This window comes from Phacochoerus africanus, chromosome 2 (assembly GCF_016906955.1).
Source record: "Phacochoerus africanus isolate WHEZ1 chromosome 2, ROS_Pafr_v1, whole genome shotgun sequence".
In the NCBI taxonomy this organism is placed as follows: Eukaryota; Metazoa; Chordata; class Mammalia; order Artiodactyla; family Suidae; genus Phacochoerus; species Phacochoerus africanus.
Window position 1 is genome coordinate 77,636,680 of NC_062545.1, and position 17,527 is coordinate 77,654,206.

The 17,527-nt window shown below is 45.0% G+C and overlaps 1 protein-coding gene across 3 annotated transcripts in view; it reads right to left on the bottom strand.

The window, feature by feature from the left end:
• FYN (FYN proto-oncogene, Src family tyrosine kinase) overlaps positions 1-17,527 on the bottom strand; it is a 225,425-nt gene that overhangs the window by 120,966 nt on the left and 86,932 nt on the right. For all 3 annotated transcript variants that reach the window (XM_047762886.1, XM_047762887.1, XM_047762885.1), the window contains exon 2: positions 4,744-4,811. The gene's annotated coding sequence lies outside the window, so the exon portion shown is untranslated. The remainder of the gene's footprint in view (positions 1-4,743; positions 4,812-17,527) is intronic.

Genomic DNA, 17,527 nt, shown 5'->3' on the forward strand with positions numbered 1-17,527 from the left:
GCTAAAGGAATATACCAAATACTAAAGCTGTGGGGAAGAAAACATTCATGTCCACCAGCACACAACCACACCCTTTCTGGGAAGATATTACTGGCCTTGAAGCTGGGTTAGTGGATCCCAAAATATACCTCACAAAAAGCACAGTTACCCTCCCGAAATAGGCCCTATAATTAAAGGCTTTTCAAGTGGATTGTCCTCTATCACAGCTTGACATGTGTTGCTTTAATCTCTCTGCTTCAGCAAATGTAACCATATTGGGCTACAAAAGCTCTCAGCGACTCACGGTGAGACCAGATTGTAGTGTCACTGGAAACTGATGCAAATAAACAGCCCTGTGTACCAAAATACCCCATCTCAATCATCTGTAATGAGACCGCTCTCCTCCCTAAGCACATTTTCATCACTCGAGAATCACATCCTTGATTTAAAAGGAAAGACTAGCCCAGATTGAAAATACCATTTCATCTCAGAGGTCATCTGAAGGCAAACACATCTGAAGAAGCTGGGGCTGAAATTGAAAATACGAGACTACCTCTTTTGTGTGAATGCGGGGATCAAGTTGTGTGAGTCTCGCTTTCAGCTTTAGTTGATGGTCTTCAGTACAAGACTTCAGACACCCATTTGTCTGATTCATTTAGATCAACTCTTGCTTGGAATCTGGGGTAATGTGGCCTCTTAGGAGCCCTTTTAACTCTGTGATTCCCCAAAGAGACTTCTTTATGTTTTACAGTTAAATGTATTTAAGTGTCAAAATATTTAAAATTTTAAACCTTCAAAATAATGAATACTGTGGACACTGTAATTTTAAAAATTACTTTTTTTTTGTCTTTTTAAGGCCACGCCCATGGCATATGGAGGTTCCCAGGCTAGGGGTTAAATTGGAGCTGTAGCCACCTGCCTACACCACAGCCACAGCAACATGAGATCTGAGGTGTGTCTGTGACCTACACCACAGCTCACAGCAATGCTGGATCCTTAACCTACTGAGTGAGGCCAGGGATTGAACCTGTGTCCTCATAGGTGTTAGCCAGATTTATTTCTGCTGAGCCACGATAAGATCTCCTTTAAAATTATTTCTATATCAATTTCACAGCCTCAATAGTACTGACATCTTGGGCTGGATCATTCTGCGCATGTGTGCATGTGTTGCTGTCCTGTGCATTTTTGGGTCTGCAGCAGCATCCTGGCCTCCATCTGCCAGATGCCAGGAGTACACACCCTCCCTACCTCTGTGGTGACAACTGAAAGTGTCTTCAGACACTGCTAAATGTTGTCTGAGAGGACACCACAAACCTGGGTTGAGACCTGCCCTCTTTGTATTTATGTAATGGCATATCTCCCCCCGGGCTAGTATCTAAAGGTTTCAAAGCACCTACGAGTTTAATTTTAAGGATTTCAAACTTCCTATGACTCACAGTGAAGAGTCAGGATGTGTAACGCAGCACTACCCTGAAGGGTTTATAAACAGCATGGTGCAGTCTCAAGCGAGGAGTGGCAGGGCCCAGCCTCATTTCAGTGAAGACATTCACAAGGATAGATTTGCGGCCACCCGATCTCTTGGATGGCTAGCCCCCCTATTTTTAGGAGCTCTGTTCTTGAAATCCACCATGATTTGATCCAGCACCAAGCCCTCAGTGAGGAAGAGGATGAGTGCTGGTGGCTAACACCGTCTACAGAAGGAGGACCTAGTGCGCTCCTCCCTGGCCAGACCCCCTCGGGGGCTGTGCCTATAGAGATCTAGAAAAGCAGATGCTTCCTCAAGGACAGTTCCTGGGTTGGGGGAGGGGGAGAGGAAAAGAACCAGGAAACAAAGAGTCAGAAGAACAGGAAACGATAAGGTCAGCCCAGAGAAGATAAATGAGAAAGGAGTGTCTTCAAATATCCAGTGGGCTGGTGTGTGGAAAGTGAATGCACTTGTCTGTCTGCTTAGAGGGTGACTACGGGCAGGTGATGCTCCAGTGAATACTCATCACGGGCCTCCCTGTGTCAGGCATGGTGCAGAAGCAGGAGACCAGGTCCCTGTTCCCTTGAGCATGTGCTGCATGTAGCTCAGGACAAGGACTAGACTGCCTCTCTTTCCTCCCTCCTTCTCTCCTTCCCTCTTTCTTTTTAACAATTTCAGCTAATGTCCTGGAATTTGTCTAAATGCTTGTTGTTTTTTTCCCCATTAAAAAAATTAAGGTTAGCATTACTGTGGCTGTGGTGTAGGCCGGCAGCTGTAGCTCCGATTAGACCCCTACCTGGGAACCTCCATATGCCACAGGTGTGGCCCAAAAAGAAAAAAAAAAAGTTTGTCTTTAAAAAAAAAATTTAAGGGAGTGTCCGTCATGGCTCAGCAGTTAACAAATCCAACTAGGAACCATGAGGCTGCGGGTTCGATCCTGGCTTCGCTCAGTGGGTTAAGGATCCGGGGTTGCCATGAGCTGTGGTGTAGGTCGCAGATGCAGCTCACATCCTACGTTGCTGTGGCTGTGGCGTAGGCTGGCGGCTACAGCTCCAAATGGACCCCTAGCCGGGAACTTCCATATGCCTTGGGTGCGGCCCTAGAAAATGGAAAAAAAAAAATGAAAAAAACAAGGTTTAATTAACTACAGACAAATTCACTCTTTCTACTGTAGAGCTATGAGTTTTCATGAAAGTCTGTAGTTGTATAAATACTACTACAATCAAGATCTAGCACAATTTTCTTACCGCCCCCCCCCCAACAAATCTCCCAGTGCCCCCAATCACTTTTTTTAGGGCTGTACCCATAGCATATGTACGTTCCCAGGCTAGGGGTCCAACTGGAGCTGCAGCTGTAGGCCTACACCACAGCCACAGCAACACAGGATCCGAGCTGTATCTGCAACCTTATGGCAAGGCCGGATCCTTAACCCACTGAGTGATGCCAGGGATCAAACCCGAATCCTCATGGATACTAGTGAGGTTGGTAACCCATGGAGCCACAATGGGAACTCCCCTCTAATCACTTTTTAATCTGAGAAAGCTCCTCTCTGCAATAATGAGCACTCATCTCTGAGAGAATCTGGATTCCCTTCTGCCAGAAATTCTGGAGAAGACTTTTTTTGTGGCTAGTGGGAGACTGGGCCAGACAACCCCTGAGGCCATGCCCATCTCTTTGATGCCCTGAGACTGGAGGTCGTCACTTCCTGACACCCAAATCTCACACATCAGCCCGTTCGCAGCACAAGAGTTGATTCTGCCCCATCACGGGTAAAGGCCCTGCCCCAAGGCCAGATTCTTCAGTCAAAGCTCACAAATTTCTACCCAATAACTGGATCTCTGTGCAGGCTGTAATAATAAGCATAGACGAAAAGGTCCAAAGAAAGGCTTAGAAATGAAAGCTTCAGCATGGGAACTGAGGCCGCAGCAAGGGTACCACCTCCTCCAACCCCTTCTTTTTCTTCTTGTTATTTTGGTTCAGAACAACACTCACTCCAGTACTGAACAAAGCTCAAACAATGTGACTGTACCTGGCTGCCAAGGGGGCAGGAGAGACGTTAACTTAGTGAAACCGGTTTAAGAACGGGTTGACAGTGCGAGAGAAGACAGCAAATGTCTCAGAGCCTCCCATAGCTCATCATGGTGTGGATGTTGGTGGACAGACTGTGGTGACCAGCTGTGACATGCCCTGTGGTAGCTAACATGGTGTGACCAGGCTCTCCCCTCCCCCGCAGCCCACCTACTGGAAGCTACACACCTCAACAGCAAATGTCCAGCTTCCAAACAAGGCTGTTGTGTTACCAGGAATAACTGCTTTATGGAGCACTCATGGTGCCCCAGCACCACCTGGCTTCGTTTATTCTTACGACCACCATACAAAGTGGCCTGAGTCTCATTTTACAGATGAGGAAACTGAGGCTCAGGGAGACTGGGTAACAACCAGTAAGTGGAGAATGTGAGCTTTAACCCAAGTCTCCTATCCTTCTGACTACTGCTCGCAAGGTCTTCTGGGTGGCTTTTGAGTTGAATGCTCCTGGTCTCTCAGGCCACTGCTCTGCCAGCTGGTGGGCTGGGTCCCAGGCATGGTGGATTCTTAACGCCCTTTCATGTCCCATGTCCCATTTGCCAAGCATCTAACTGCCTTTTTTTCTCTCTCTTCAACATGGAGATCAGAGGGATCTCTCTGCTTTGGAAATTTAAAAACATTTAAAAAAAAATTCTGGAGTTCCCGTGATTAACGAACCTGACAAGTATCCATGAGGACAGAGGTTCGATCCCCGGCCTTGCTCAGTGTGTTAAGGATCTGGTGTTGCCGTGAGCTGTAGATCACAGACACGGCTCGGATCCTGTGTTGCTGTGGCTCAGGCATAGGCCGGCAGCTGTAGCTGTGATTAGATCCCTAGCCTGGGAACTTCCATGTGCTACAGATGCTGCCCTAAAAAGACAAAAAAAAAAAAAAATTCTTTTGGTCTGCAAGTATATTACTCTCATATTCTATGAGTGGCTTAGAGAATAAACTAAATGGTCCAGGGTGTTCTTTATCCTGCATCTGGAAGCTTTCCTAAAATCTAGACTTCTTAATAAATCTTAGGAAACCCCATATTGCTCGGTAACATCAACCATGACAAGAAAAAATGTCAAAGTTGTCAGAAAATACCAACTGAAGGTCGCGTTTCATTATAAAATCCACTTTGTCAAGGGTAGTGCAGATTTAAAATATTCGCAGAACAAGGTCATGGTTTTCCTTTATGAGCTCTATTTACATCACAAGGTGTTAGAAATAAAGGTGGTGACACTTACCAAAATGTCCCCCAACGATCGCAAACTTTATATACACCACATGTCTTAATACGGCTGCTGGACTGGTCCTGAAAAACACAAAAGGAAAAAGGCACCGTTAGGCAAAGAAGTAATTTAACATATCTGTGTTTTCCTTCCGGAAACCACAGCATCTTCCTTGTTTGGGGCACCACACTCATGCTGCCAGATTCCTCTTCCTTTTTCTGCAGGAAAGATGAAACCAATTTACAAATTCACCCAGCACTCGCCAATAACAAATAAGTCTGAAAAACGAGATAAGCCAGAAACTGTGCTTACAGATACTTTATTTGAATTTTTAGCCCTTTAAGATAATTGAAGCCAGGAGAACAATGCAAAGGTATCTAAAACTGAGCTCCACCGCTTTTCCCCCCAAACCAATTCCTCTTTCCTACTTCTTTCAGTAACATACTCCCTTCTCCCCTGCTGGCTGTGAGACCCTTACCTTTCTTTTCTAGACTTTTAGTCTCTGAAAGACACAAATTGTCCTATCGACCTCACTGCACTAAATGATAAGGATGTCATAGTCCATGAGGTCAGAGATGGCATCCCTAGCAAGGTGACAGTCCTGGGAGGGTTTACTCAACACCTGGCAGCATATTCCACACCAGGACCCACAGCGGCTGTGATGGAGCAGCCTCAGCATGGACGCTGGTCCTTCAGTCTTTTTTCCAAAATAGCTGCAGCTCAAGACTCCTGTGTGTCTTTTGCCAAAACACACACACACACACAAGTAACAGAATAGTGCTTCCTTTTCAATGAAGAGAGCAGAATGACTTTCTGCAATGAAAACCATGCCTAAGGGCACTGTGACCATTTGCTTTGGCAGAGAGTCACCACTGGCAGGCAGCATTTTTTACGCCCGACATCATGTCAAGTGACTCTTAGGAGAAGTGGGGGTGTACCCTCCCTCCCCGGGAACTAAGACTGATGAGATAGCCACTCAAAGAACAAAGGCTGGACTTGGCACGCTCTTCTTATACTTAAGGACATTTAAATCCATTTCATTTGAGTTTGTTCCTTTTAAGACACGCTAGATATTTGGTGTTAAATAAAAACAGCTGAATGACCATGAAGAGGGCAGCATAACTGTTAAATCCTTTGTTTCAAGAACTGCAGTGTACACATATTGATGAATAAATAATAAGATATTTATAAGTGCTCCCACACCATACCTAGCACTACATGTACTTTTTGCTTCTAATGCACATCATAGACTTTGTGTGGCTCCTGGCTTAAAGGTAATACTCTCACTATGTGCTGGATACAGCATCTCTAATACCTTTCTCACCTGAGTGGGGCCACCTCTTCCTCCTTCTTAGCAGATTTCCCCATATTTCTTCAGCCACAGTGCCTTGTAGGCAGGTGACAGCACCCCCAGCTGGAGGGAGGGGGCCTGAAGGGTCTGAGGCGCTGCAACATGCCCAGCACATCAGCATCACTTGGGAGCTTCTGAGAAATGTCAGCGCTGAGGCCTTACCCCAAACCTACTGAATCAGAAACTATTTCACCAGATTTCCAGGTGATCTGTGTGCATGCTGAAGTCCAGTATGCACTGATCTAAGGGAAATCTGTTCCTCTTGCCAGTGACAGGTTCAATAGTAGTCATGTGACCCTAGATTGGCCAATGAGATGTGCAGAACCATTTTGCTGGAAGCTTCTCCTCATCCTTCTGGGGGAAATAGCCTCCGGAGGGTTATGTGGGATGTGATGCCTATGACTTCCAAGCTACCTCGCTTCAGCTGAGGGATAAACCTCGGCCACACAGGAGGGCCAAGACAGGAAAAAGCACAGGGAAGCAGAGTGGGGGTAATTACATTTGGTCAACCCTGAAATCTCTGAACTACTGGACTTCCAACAAATTCCTTACTATTTGGGCCTCCTTAGGATGGGCTGTCAGTGATCTGAAGCTGAAAAGCATCCTGACTAATCAGTCCCCAGTAAAACATGAGAAGAGGAACAGAACACTGAGATACCATGCTCAGCCACAAAGTGAGGGGTCTAGACAGTCAGCGCATCAAGAGACCAGAGCAATAGCCCCGAGGCCCATTTTATTGGGGGAACTGACCCAGGGGTATTTCTGGTTCTGACAACTGTTATGTTATTCACTTTGCCCATTGCCAAAAGCTTTCTAAATCAGCCAGTCCAGAGGAAATGCTGAACGCTTTCCAATTCTTTTAACCAGAGGGGCCAACAGTTGCCTTCCAGAGAAGTCACATGGATGTCACTTCCTGCAAAGACAATGGGAGACTAATTGCTCAGCCTCAAACTCTAACAGGGAAAACAACCTGTGATGTGTAATTACTGAAGGGTAAATAAGGAAAAGCTTGAGACTCTCAGAATCTGCGTCTGGATCCACTCCAGTAACTTGAGGAAAAGGGCGGGAGGATAAGTGAATAAATGATGAATGAATAGGAGAGAGACAGCTGGTCTGGTTATTAAAGACCTTTCTGAGGAAACCAAAGAGACCTGCTATTATATAAAACCACATATAGCCTTTGGGTAATTTTGCTTCAGACACAGGAGTGAGGAGTCAAGAACAGCTGGGTGTCTCAAAGGACATTCTCTCTTCAGGGTCATGGCTTTGCAACCACAAGGGGATATTTTAGGAGATGGGTTTGGGGTGCTGGCTTCATGAAGAATGTGTTTTCTATCATGGTTTTCCACAGAATGATCCTTACGTTCTATCCCTGAAGGTCTCTTTCCCATCAAACCTTTCTGCTTTCGATTCCCTCGTACCTCATATACTCCCACACCCCCAACTAGCAGCCCTTGTCATGAATTTCAAACTGCAGCTCTTGATCCATTACTCTTGTCCCCAGTCCCACTGCTGCCCTCTCGATAGAAATCACCTTGAGGGCAGGGACTTAGTTTTGGTCACTGCTAGATTCCCAATACTCAGGGCAGTGGCTGGCACTGAGTATCATGCTTATTGAATATCTGAAAGGTCTCACTCATGCTTAAGACACCTCAGAGAAGTTCTTTTTTGTTGTTGTTAAATCTTTTTTTTTAATTTATTATAGATGATTTACAATGTTCTGTTAATTTCTGCCATACAGCAGAGTGACCCAGTCTTACTTATCTATACATTCTTTTTCTCACATTGCCTTGCATCGTGTTCTATCACAAGTGATTAGATATAGTTCCTGTGCTATACAGCAAGACCTCATTGCTTATCCATTCTAAATCTGTGTGTGTGTATGTGATTTTTATTTTTTCCATTATAGTTGATTTACAATGTTCTGTCAATTTCTGCTATACAGCCAAGTGACTCAGTCATATGTATGTGTGCATATATATATATTCTTTTTCTCACATTATCCTCCTTCATGTTCCATCATTCCAAATGTAATAGTTTGCATCTATTAACCCCAAACTCACAGACGTTCTTGCCATCACTCCCCAACTGGCCTCTCTGCCTCAGGCCTCGCCTTTTCCTCCTCTGTCTACATACAGGAAAGCTCTGGATTACAGCTCTGATCGTGTTAGTCCTAGAATGTCTCTCCTGGGAACAACTTACCAGCCCAGGCCTGAATGTCACAGGTGAGAAACGGGTCTCAGCAAGGCCAGGAGACTTGCCTAAGGATTTATGCTTACTGGGTGGCATAAGCAGAATTATGACTCAGGCTACTGACCCAGTGGCTCCTGCTACCCTGCCACTGACTGGTTCAAAACCTTCCATGGTCTTTCAGCAGAACTTGTTACAGGGCTAGATATATGGGAGGCTCTCAGTGAGCAGCTGCAGAGTGATGGCTTACAGGAGGGAATGGGTCTCTAGCATAGACCAGTGGGAAGCCTCTTAAAAGGAAGCTGATACCCCAGTACACAGCATGGAGAAGAAAGTAGCTGCTCGAGACCTCAGTGTGGTGACACTGCTATAGAAAAACCAATGACTTAAACTCACACTCTTCAGCTTTGTACTCAAAGCCACCCACTCTCATTCCAAACCTGGCCCGCCTGGCCTTATCTGCTATTTCTCCTTCCTCCCTCATGCCAGCCTTACCAAACCATCTGATGTTCCCAGAGCCTGCCCCTCCTCTGGGCCTTTGCCTGCCCTGTTTCTTCTCTCTTACGCACCCTCTCCTCCACCTGCAAGAACAGGGATGCAACCTGCACCTTAAGCCCAACTCAAATATTAAACCCCTCCCTGAAGTTCCTCCACTGGGAGTCATCTCATTGTTTATACTTCTACTGCGGAATTTACCACACTGTTGGCTTCAAAGGAAAAAGCCAGGTCCTTAGGGCAAGAACTTATTCTAAATTTATCTTTAAACCACTGACACCCCTCCTGGCCCACTGCCTTGCACAGAGGAGGCACTTGCAGTCATTCTGTTGCGTTCAGAGGGCTTTATCTTTTTTAGTGCACCTTTGTGACCACATGACCCAAGTTTCATGATGGGGATTCCTGTCTTCCTCTAGCTGGTGCAGGCTGACAGTACAGCCAGCACACCTGTACAGCCCACCTGTTCAGGAGCAGCTGTGTGAGTCTCTGCTGTCTTATTTTCAAAAGCGAAGAATGAGGAACAGGGGCGAGGGAGGGCGCCTTCTCCTCCCCTCCATAGCTCTGCTGTGGCTATAGCTGTCCTGTGTGGCGTGAGGTCTGAGCTGGGCCTGCGACAATACTCCTTGCAAGTCCAAAATCAATTGTCTGCAAAACTAAAGCGTTCCAAATGGCAGGATAACGCATGAAACAAGCAAGCATGCCAACCAAGCCCATTGCAAGGGAAAGGGTTGGGCAGCAGAAAACTCAGGGTTCCCTAGGAAACCGAGCCCGTTAGGACTGGTCGGCCTTCCTCCTCATGGGGAGGGGATGCTTGAGGAGGCATCGCCAGCCCATCTGCTCTCCCCGTCTGCAGGGGACCCAGGCCTTCTGGCTTCACCACCACTGGGGAGACTTGAGCGAGGCTGGGATTGTTGTTTTATTATTTTCTGGGCTGGGAGTAAAGGGCAGAAGAGGAGGAAGGGCAACGGGCAGACAAAGGGATGAGCGTGGAGGGCCCTGGGCTAGCACGAAGGAGTTCCCGACCACAGGACGAGAGGGCAGGGAGGTGGGACTCGAAGGGGCCAGGTGTTCCTTCCTGGTCAGGATTGCCTGGAGGGGGAACTTGGGCTCTGGGGGAGCAGGGCACTGCCACACCAGCAAATGGGTGTATCCTCTGCTTATCCTCAGAGAGGTGGCTCTGAGGTGCATCTTTTGAGCTCACTGGCACAGATGGCAGGGCTGAGTCAGACAGAGGGTGCTCGGAGGGGTCAGATGGGGTTTTAGGGCTCCCTGTAATCTCATCAATCCCAAGCAGTCAGGGTGGTGGTGACATCATTTCTTCTCCTCCTCCTTCACGTAATATTATACATTATTGATATATATTAATAATCACAGCAATAGATTGATAATCATTATATATTAACTATCAATTATTTTATTATAAAATCATATTTTACTACTACTATTTATGATGATGATGATGATTGTCATATTTAAACCACTAGGCTGAGGATTTATTTGGGAAAGAAATAAATGAAGTAAATGCCACTGGAATAATTACTTGACTATCTGGAAGGAGAAAAGATTCTGCCTCTCTAAGGCAAGAATGAAGTAATATACTTATAAGAATGTCTTTCTTTTCTTTCTGGCAATGATTTTGTGTCAGGTGACTACATTACTTAGGTGTAGGTAAAAATAAAATAGAAACTCTGTTGTGTAGTGTACTTGAATTATTTCTGACTTTCCCAGTAAATGAAGCTATTTCTAGCAATTTACAATCCAGCCCGAACAGAAATATTGCTTTGCTAGGACACAGGTGCAGAGGCTGGACAAGTCCCTGAGCTCCCTTCCAGCCTGATTCCTGCTCTCCAGACCCTCCAGATAGACATTCTGCAGCAGCTCCTGGGAAGGACCGTGACACGCACACAGTATCACAGTGCTGCCAAGATCAAGGTTAAGACTGATGTGCTCAGAGCCCCTGGAGGGTTGGCTGGCTACAATATGAAAGTCCCAGCATCCGGGGGCTGAACGGAATGTTAACATCTAGTTTGGAAGTTTTTTTTTTTATTTTTTTTAATTATTATTATTTTAGTGCAAGAACCATGCACATTCAAATACAGATGTGAATGCATGTGTATTCCAATGCTTATGCAACACTCCAAAATATCAGATAAAAGAGGAATGGAACAGTGCTGGTTTAAGGAGGAAAGGACTCAAAACACCACCCCCCTTGACCATCCTCCTGGCCCACCTGGCACTTCTGGGGAAGCCTAATGCTCTAACAGCACTGAAAACCCCTCAACTAGACCCCTGCCCAACCAAGATCTGCATCGCGTCCCCAACACCTCTTCGCTATGTGTGTGGCTACACGGCCGACCCAATGCCCCACCCTCTCTCTCTACAAAGGACCTGTTTGACCTATATCTGAGGTCCCCACATTTGGACCATTTCTCCTCTTCTAAAAACTGCATTTTTGAAGAGATAAATAATTTATTGGCCCAGCTCTTATCTAGAGCCTGTGAGACCTCAACTTAAATCTCTGCCCTGCTAAGTGTGGTACATGTGGGAAAATTCCTTAATACGAGGAAGTGGTAAACCTGGTGAAGCTTTTTTTCTCTTCCTCTGCTTTTTATTTCATCCAAACAAATCTCCATCAAAAGATGTCAAATATCTAGGAATACCTCCAATAAAGATACATAAGACCTTAACACTGAAAACTATAAACATTATCGACAGAATTTAGAGACACTCTAAATAAAAGAGGGTTACGCCATGTACAAGGACCAAAAGTCTCAATATTTTAAAGACATCACTTCTTCCCCCAACTGCATCTTCCAGGCAATTTTGATTTTTAAAAAATAGTTTTTTTTCCTGGTAGAAATTGACAAGCAGGTTCTAAAATTTTCATGGAAATGCAAAGTGCCCCAAAGCAAAGTAATCTTGAAGAACAACAACAAAGCTGGAAGACTTGCTCTGTCAGATACCAAGATTCATTATAAAACATCAGGAATTCAGCCAGTGTGGTATGTGTGTCATAGACCATTAGACCAACAGAACAAAAAACAAGGTCCAAAGATAGACCTACACTGATAGTCACCTAATCTGAGACAAAGATGACACTGAAGTTCAAGAAATGGTGCTGGGTAAACTGAGTGTTGGATTGTCCCCTAAAATACAGATTCAAGTCCTAACTCCCTAATACTTCAGAATGGGACATCATTTGGAAATAGAATTATTGAAGATGTAATTATTAGTTAAAATGACTGTTACAGTGGATATGGGTGGGTCCTAAATCCAATGACAGGTGTCCTTATAAGAAGAAGGAATTTTAGACACAGGGGAAGAAGTCCATGTGACAACATGGAGGCAGAGACTGGAGTAAGGCAGCTACAAAGCCAAGTAACGTCAAGGATCACCAGCCACCACCAGAAGCTAGGAAGAGGCAGGGAAGGATTCTTTCCCAGAGCCTCCAGAGGGAACATGACCCTGCCCACACCTTGATTTCAGGCTTCTGGACTCCGGAACTATGAAAGGATAAATTTCTGTTGTTTTAAGCCACCCAGTTTGTGGTGCTTTGTCACGGCACAAATACACTGGGCATCCATCTGAAAATAAATAAATCTTATTTATTTATTTATTTATTTTTTTGTCTTTTTGCTATTTCTTTGGGCCACTCCTGTGGCATGTGGAGGTTCCCAGGCTAGGGGTCGAATGGGAGCTGTAGCCGCTGGCCTGCACCAGAGCCACAGCAACGCGGGATCCGAGCCGCATCTGCAACCTACACCACAGCTCACACCAACGCCGGATCGTTAACCCACTGAGCAAGGGCAGGGACCGAACCCGCAACCTCATGGTTCCTAGTCGGACTGTGCCACGACGGGAACTCCTTTTTTTTAAATTAAAAAAAAATTTTTTTTAAAAATAAATAAATCTTAATCTCGACCTTATCTGCAAAAATCAGTTCCAGATGGATGGTGGAAATAAATGTAAAAGGTAAAATAACACAACTTTACAGAAGAAAACAAAGAATACTGTCAGATCTTGTGACAGGTTAAAATAAAAAAAATTTTTTTAACTGAACATAAGAGAGTGTTTACCATGAAGGAAAAATATGATCATTTCGACTGTATTAAAATTAAGAATGTCTTTATCAAAAGTTATCAACAAAATCAAAAGGCAGGCCACAGAGTGGAGAAAATAATTGCAATATATACCCAGCAAAGTGCTCCTACAGATCCATATGGAAAAGGGAGATGACCCAATAGAAAAAAAAGGGGCAAATCTTTGAGAAGAAATTTCACCAAAAAAGGGAACTCAAATGGCCAATAAACATAGAAGAAGATGCTCTAGATCAGTCATCAAGGAAAAGTAAATGAAAACGACACTACCTTACCTATACACAGAGGGGCCAAAATGACAGAGACAAAAACCGCAGAGTCTTGGCGATGACATGGAGCAATGCAGACTCTCATCCAGTGGTGGTGAAAGCGTCAATTGATAAAGACACTTTGGAAACCTGGCAGGATCCATTAGAGCTGGACATACCTGTGTCCTATGACCCAGAATTTCACCATCAAGGAATCTCTCCTACACCAACATTAAACACAGTCACCCAGTGATATGGACAGGAGTGTTCCTGGCAGCACCGTCTACTATAGCTCCAAACTGGAACCGACCCCAAAGCCCACGTACAATAGAATGGCTAAATAAATTTTGGTAGAGTTATACAATATATTACACAGCAATGAGAATAAACAAGCTACAAACTCATAGCAACATGGATCAATTTCCTGAATGCAATGTTGTGAGAGACACAAGAATACATCCTTAAGATTTTATGTATATTAACTTCAAAACAGATGAAATCAATGGATGTTAGAAATCATGGCATAACTATTGCCTTTGGTGAGAATGCGGTGGTTTAGGACTGGGAAGGGGTTTAGGGGCTTCAGAGTTTGGGTGACATTCTTGTTTCAAGGGAGTGTTTTGCTCTGTGAAAATTCATTTTCAGTGCAATTAACAATTTGAGTACTTTTCTGTATGAATATTATACTTCAATGAAAAAAACTCAGTGGTTAATGCAGTGAAACCAGAGACAAAACAGAGCTCTTACAAGTACTGAAAGCAAGAGAGCACAGCAATTTAATTGAAGCAAGATAATTCAAAAATTTGCTGTGCTGAAAGCTTAAAAGTACCATTTCATTTCATTGGATTTTTTTTTTAATTCACTCAAGATGACTGTCATGCCAAAGCTATTTTATTATTATATGTTAGCACGACACAAAGTAAACAGCTTCAAAATAAAAGAACACAAATCATTTTGATTTTGTGTGACTGACTTTTTTAAAGTGAAAGTCTGGATATTCGAGCCCATTTTTTCACGTCGACTAAGAAACAGTTTCCTGGGGCCTTGGCTTACAGTCTGCAGCATCTCTGGATGGGAAAGTGCCGAGGATAAAGGCGGTCTACGTGGCACACAGCAGGTGCTCCACATCCCCCCTTCAGAGTTACCCTGAGACACTGGCTCAGTCCTGCTCACAGGGGCAACTGTAGCCTCTGACCCTTGCTGTGGATAAATGTCTAGTTTCCACCCAACAGCCTGAAATAGTGAAAATAACTCCCAGGACAGCATTCCTGCCTTTGTCCATTTCCAGGCTCTTCAGATTCCCACATGGATACATGTGGTCAGGGGGCAGGGTTCTGACCTTCCTCAGAGTGGATAGCAACCCACTTATGCAGAGACAGTTCTGGCCCCCAGTCCTGGGCTGGATCTTGGCTCCCTGGTTGGTCTGTACAGGGTGGGCCCCGTTATCCTTAGACATGGGATCCGCACAGCTGCCCTGGCCACCCCTGTAGTACATCTGTGTGGTGCGGGAACCCACAGGGCTGCACTCTGGCTTTCTCAGGGGGCTTGGTGTGCTTGGCCCCTCTGCTTGGGAGAGGGACTTGGGCACTTACATGGCATCTTGCAGTCCCCACGGGAGGTGAGAGGGAGCCTCCCCATGGCCCACATACTGTGCGGGGAGAGGATGCAGGTGTGAGGAACAGTGGAGGATACGGGGCTCCTATAGGGAGACCTCACTCAACCTCAGAGGGGAGCATGGGGACTGGCCCAGGCGTTGAGCAGCTGTCCTCTGAGGACCATGAGGATAGCCAGGACTTTCTTCAACAGCTCAATTTTCCTGAATATTAGCTCCTTAAAGGAGACCCCTTAGACTCAAATCCTTGGACTCAAATCCTGTCTTTGTGCAGACTTCCTGATGCTAATTCTACTTTTTTTTCTTTTTAGGGCCACACCTGCGGCATGTGGAGGATAGGGGTCAAATCAAAGCTACAGCCATTGGCCTATGCCACAGCCACAGCCACACGGGATCCAAGCCACGTCTATGACCTACACCACAGTTCACAGCAACGCCACATCCTTAAACCTACTGAGCAAGGCCAAGGATCGAACCTATGTCCTCATGGATCCTAGTCAGGTTTGTTAACCACTGAGCCACAAAGGGAACTCCTACTAATTCTACTCTTAAACTCACTCTCTGACAAACAACTAATGTGGGTCATTTAAGAGGGCTTCCACATTCCCCAGTTAAAGCTCTCTCTGGTGAGATACCATTTGCACTGAAAATCATTTTTTACCATGAGTGGCCATTGAGATTTTTCCATTTGAAAATATAGATACATCACAAGAGTCAAACATGATAACCAGTTAAGAATTTACATGGACTGAGGAAAACCATCCCGGCCAATTCCTTCACAGCCTCTTAGCTAGAGGCCTTGGCCTCAGCAGAAGGGGCACGGGAGGCACTTACACCAGTGGGTCAGAGCCAACTGCTTTTGCAAGCCCAGGAGCTAAGAGTGGTTTTTATAGGAGTTCCCTTGTAGCACAGCGGGTTAACGGTCGAGCTTTGTCACCGCAGCAGCTCAGGTCACTGTTCTGGGGCAGGTTCGATCTCTGGCCCAGGAACTTCCACGTGCCGTAAGTGCAGTCAAAAAAAAAAAAAAAAAAAGAATGGTTTGTAATTCCTATTTTTATTTATTTTTAAAATTAAATATAGTTGATTTACAATGTTGTGCCAATTTCTGCTTTACAGCCAAGTGACATCTTTAAATGGTTTTTAAATGGTTGAGGGGGATCTAAAGACTATTTCATGATACATGAAAAATCCTAAGAAATTCAGATTTTGGAGTCAATAAATGGGGTTGTACTGGAGCAAAGCCACACCCATTACTTTACGTATTGACTCTGGCTGCTGCCATGATACAAAAGCAGAGTTGTCTCAACTGAGACGATATGGCCCAAAAATCCAAAAATACTTGCTGTCTGGCCATTTACAGAAAAGTTTTGCTGAACCTTAAGCTAAGGGAATTGCTGTACGTTTGCAAAAGGCTGCCCACTCTGATCTTACTCTCCCTTTTGTGCTTTGGGGCTGTCTCCGCAATCAAAGGCAAGTCCCAATGCCTGTGCCCATTTCATAGTGACCTGGCAAACCAACACAACCCACCACAGCAGTGCCTTTTAATCTGCAGTTTGTAATCAGTTTGGTGGGTCACAAAATTTGACTTGGTTGTACCCCACATTTTTTTTAGTGACATGAGAGAAAAAAATATCAAAGGCACTCATCGATATGGACTGAAATGTGTCCCCCCTGACATGTTGCTGCCCTCAGCCCCAGTAAACCTCGGAAAGTGACTATTTTTGGAGACAGGGCTTTTGAAGAGGTAATTAAGTTAAAATAAGGTTGGGGGGGGGGCGCTAATCCAATACCACTGGGTCCTCATAAGAGCAGGAGATCAGGGCCAGTGCAAAGGAGGGAACACATGGAGTTCCCGTCGTGGCTCAGTGGTTAACGAATCCGACTAGGAACCATGAGGTTGTGGGTTCGATCCCTGGCCTCGCTCAGTGAGTTAAGGATCCGGTGTTGCCATGAGCTGCAGTAGAGGTTGCAGACGCAGCTCGGATCCCATGTTGCTGTGACTCTGGCATAGGCCATGGCTACAGTTCTGATTAGACCCCTAGCCTGGGAACCTCCATGTGCCGCGGGAACGGCCCTAGAAAAGGCATAAAGACAAAAAAAAAAAAAAAAAAGGAGGGAACACATGAGGGCAAATGGACAAGAGCCATTCTCCTGCCAAGAAGAGGCCTCAAAAGCAATCAACACCGCTGACACGCAGATCTCAGACTTCCAGCCTCCAGAACTGGGAGAAAATAAATTTCTCTTGTTTAAGCCACTCAGACTGTGGGACATTGTTAGGGCAGCCCTAGCAAACAAATACAGGCATCATACATAGTATTATTTGGTGAAAAAAACTGAATCACATGCATGTGATAACGTAATACAATAATATCAAGAGAAGTATTAAATTCTGTAGGTCCTATCAAAATAAATGGCAGAACACTGTATCAGAGAGATGTGCACACATGGTACCAAAATCACAGGGGGATGGTCTAACTGAACCAAGACAAAAGAAGGGAAAAGAGAATTTACCGAACATGTCATAGGCGCTTTGTATACAGTATCTTATTTTGTCCTCACAGTAATCCTATGTAATGGGTAACGTTATACAGCTTCAACTGATAAAAACACTAAAGGGCAGAGAAGTTAAAAAACTCAGACATCTGGCAGGGCCAGGTCCGACTCCAAAGCTTCTATGCTATTCCTCATCACGAATCAGTTTCTGTTTCTATATCCCTGAGAAGAGTTGTAGTTTGACAATGTGAAGGGATCAAAGGGAAGGGGGAAACATTTATAAATATAAGAGTTAACATATACTGAACACTTA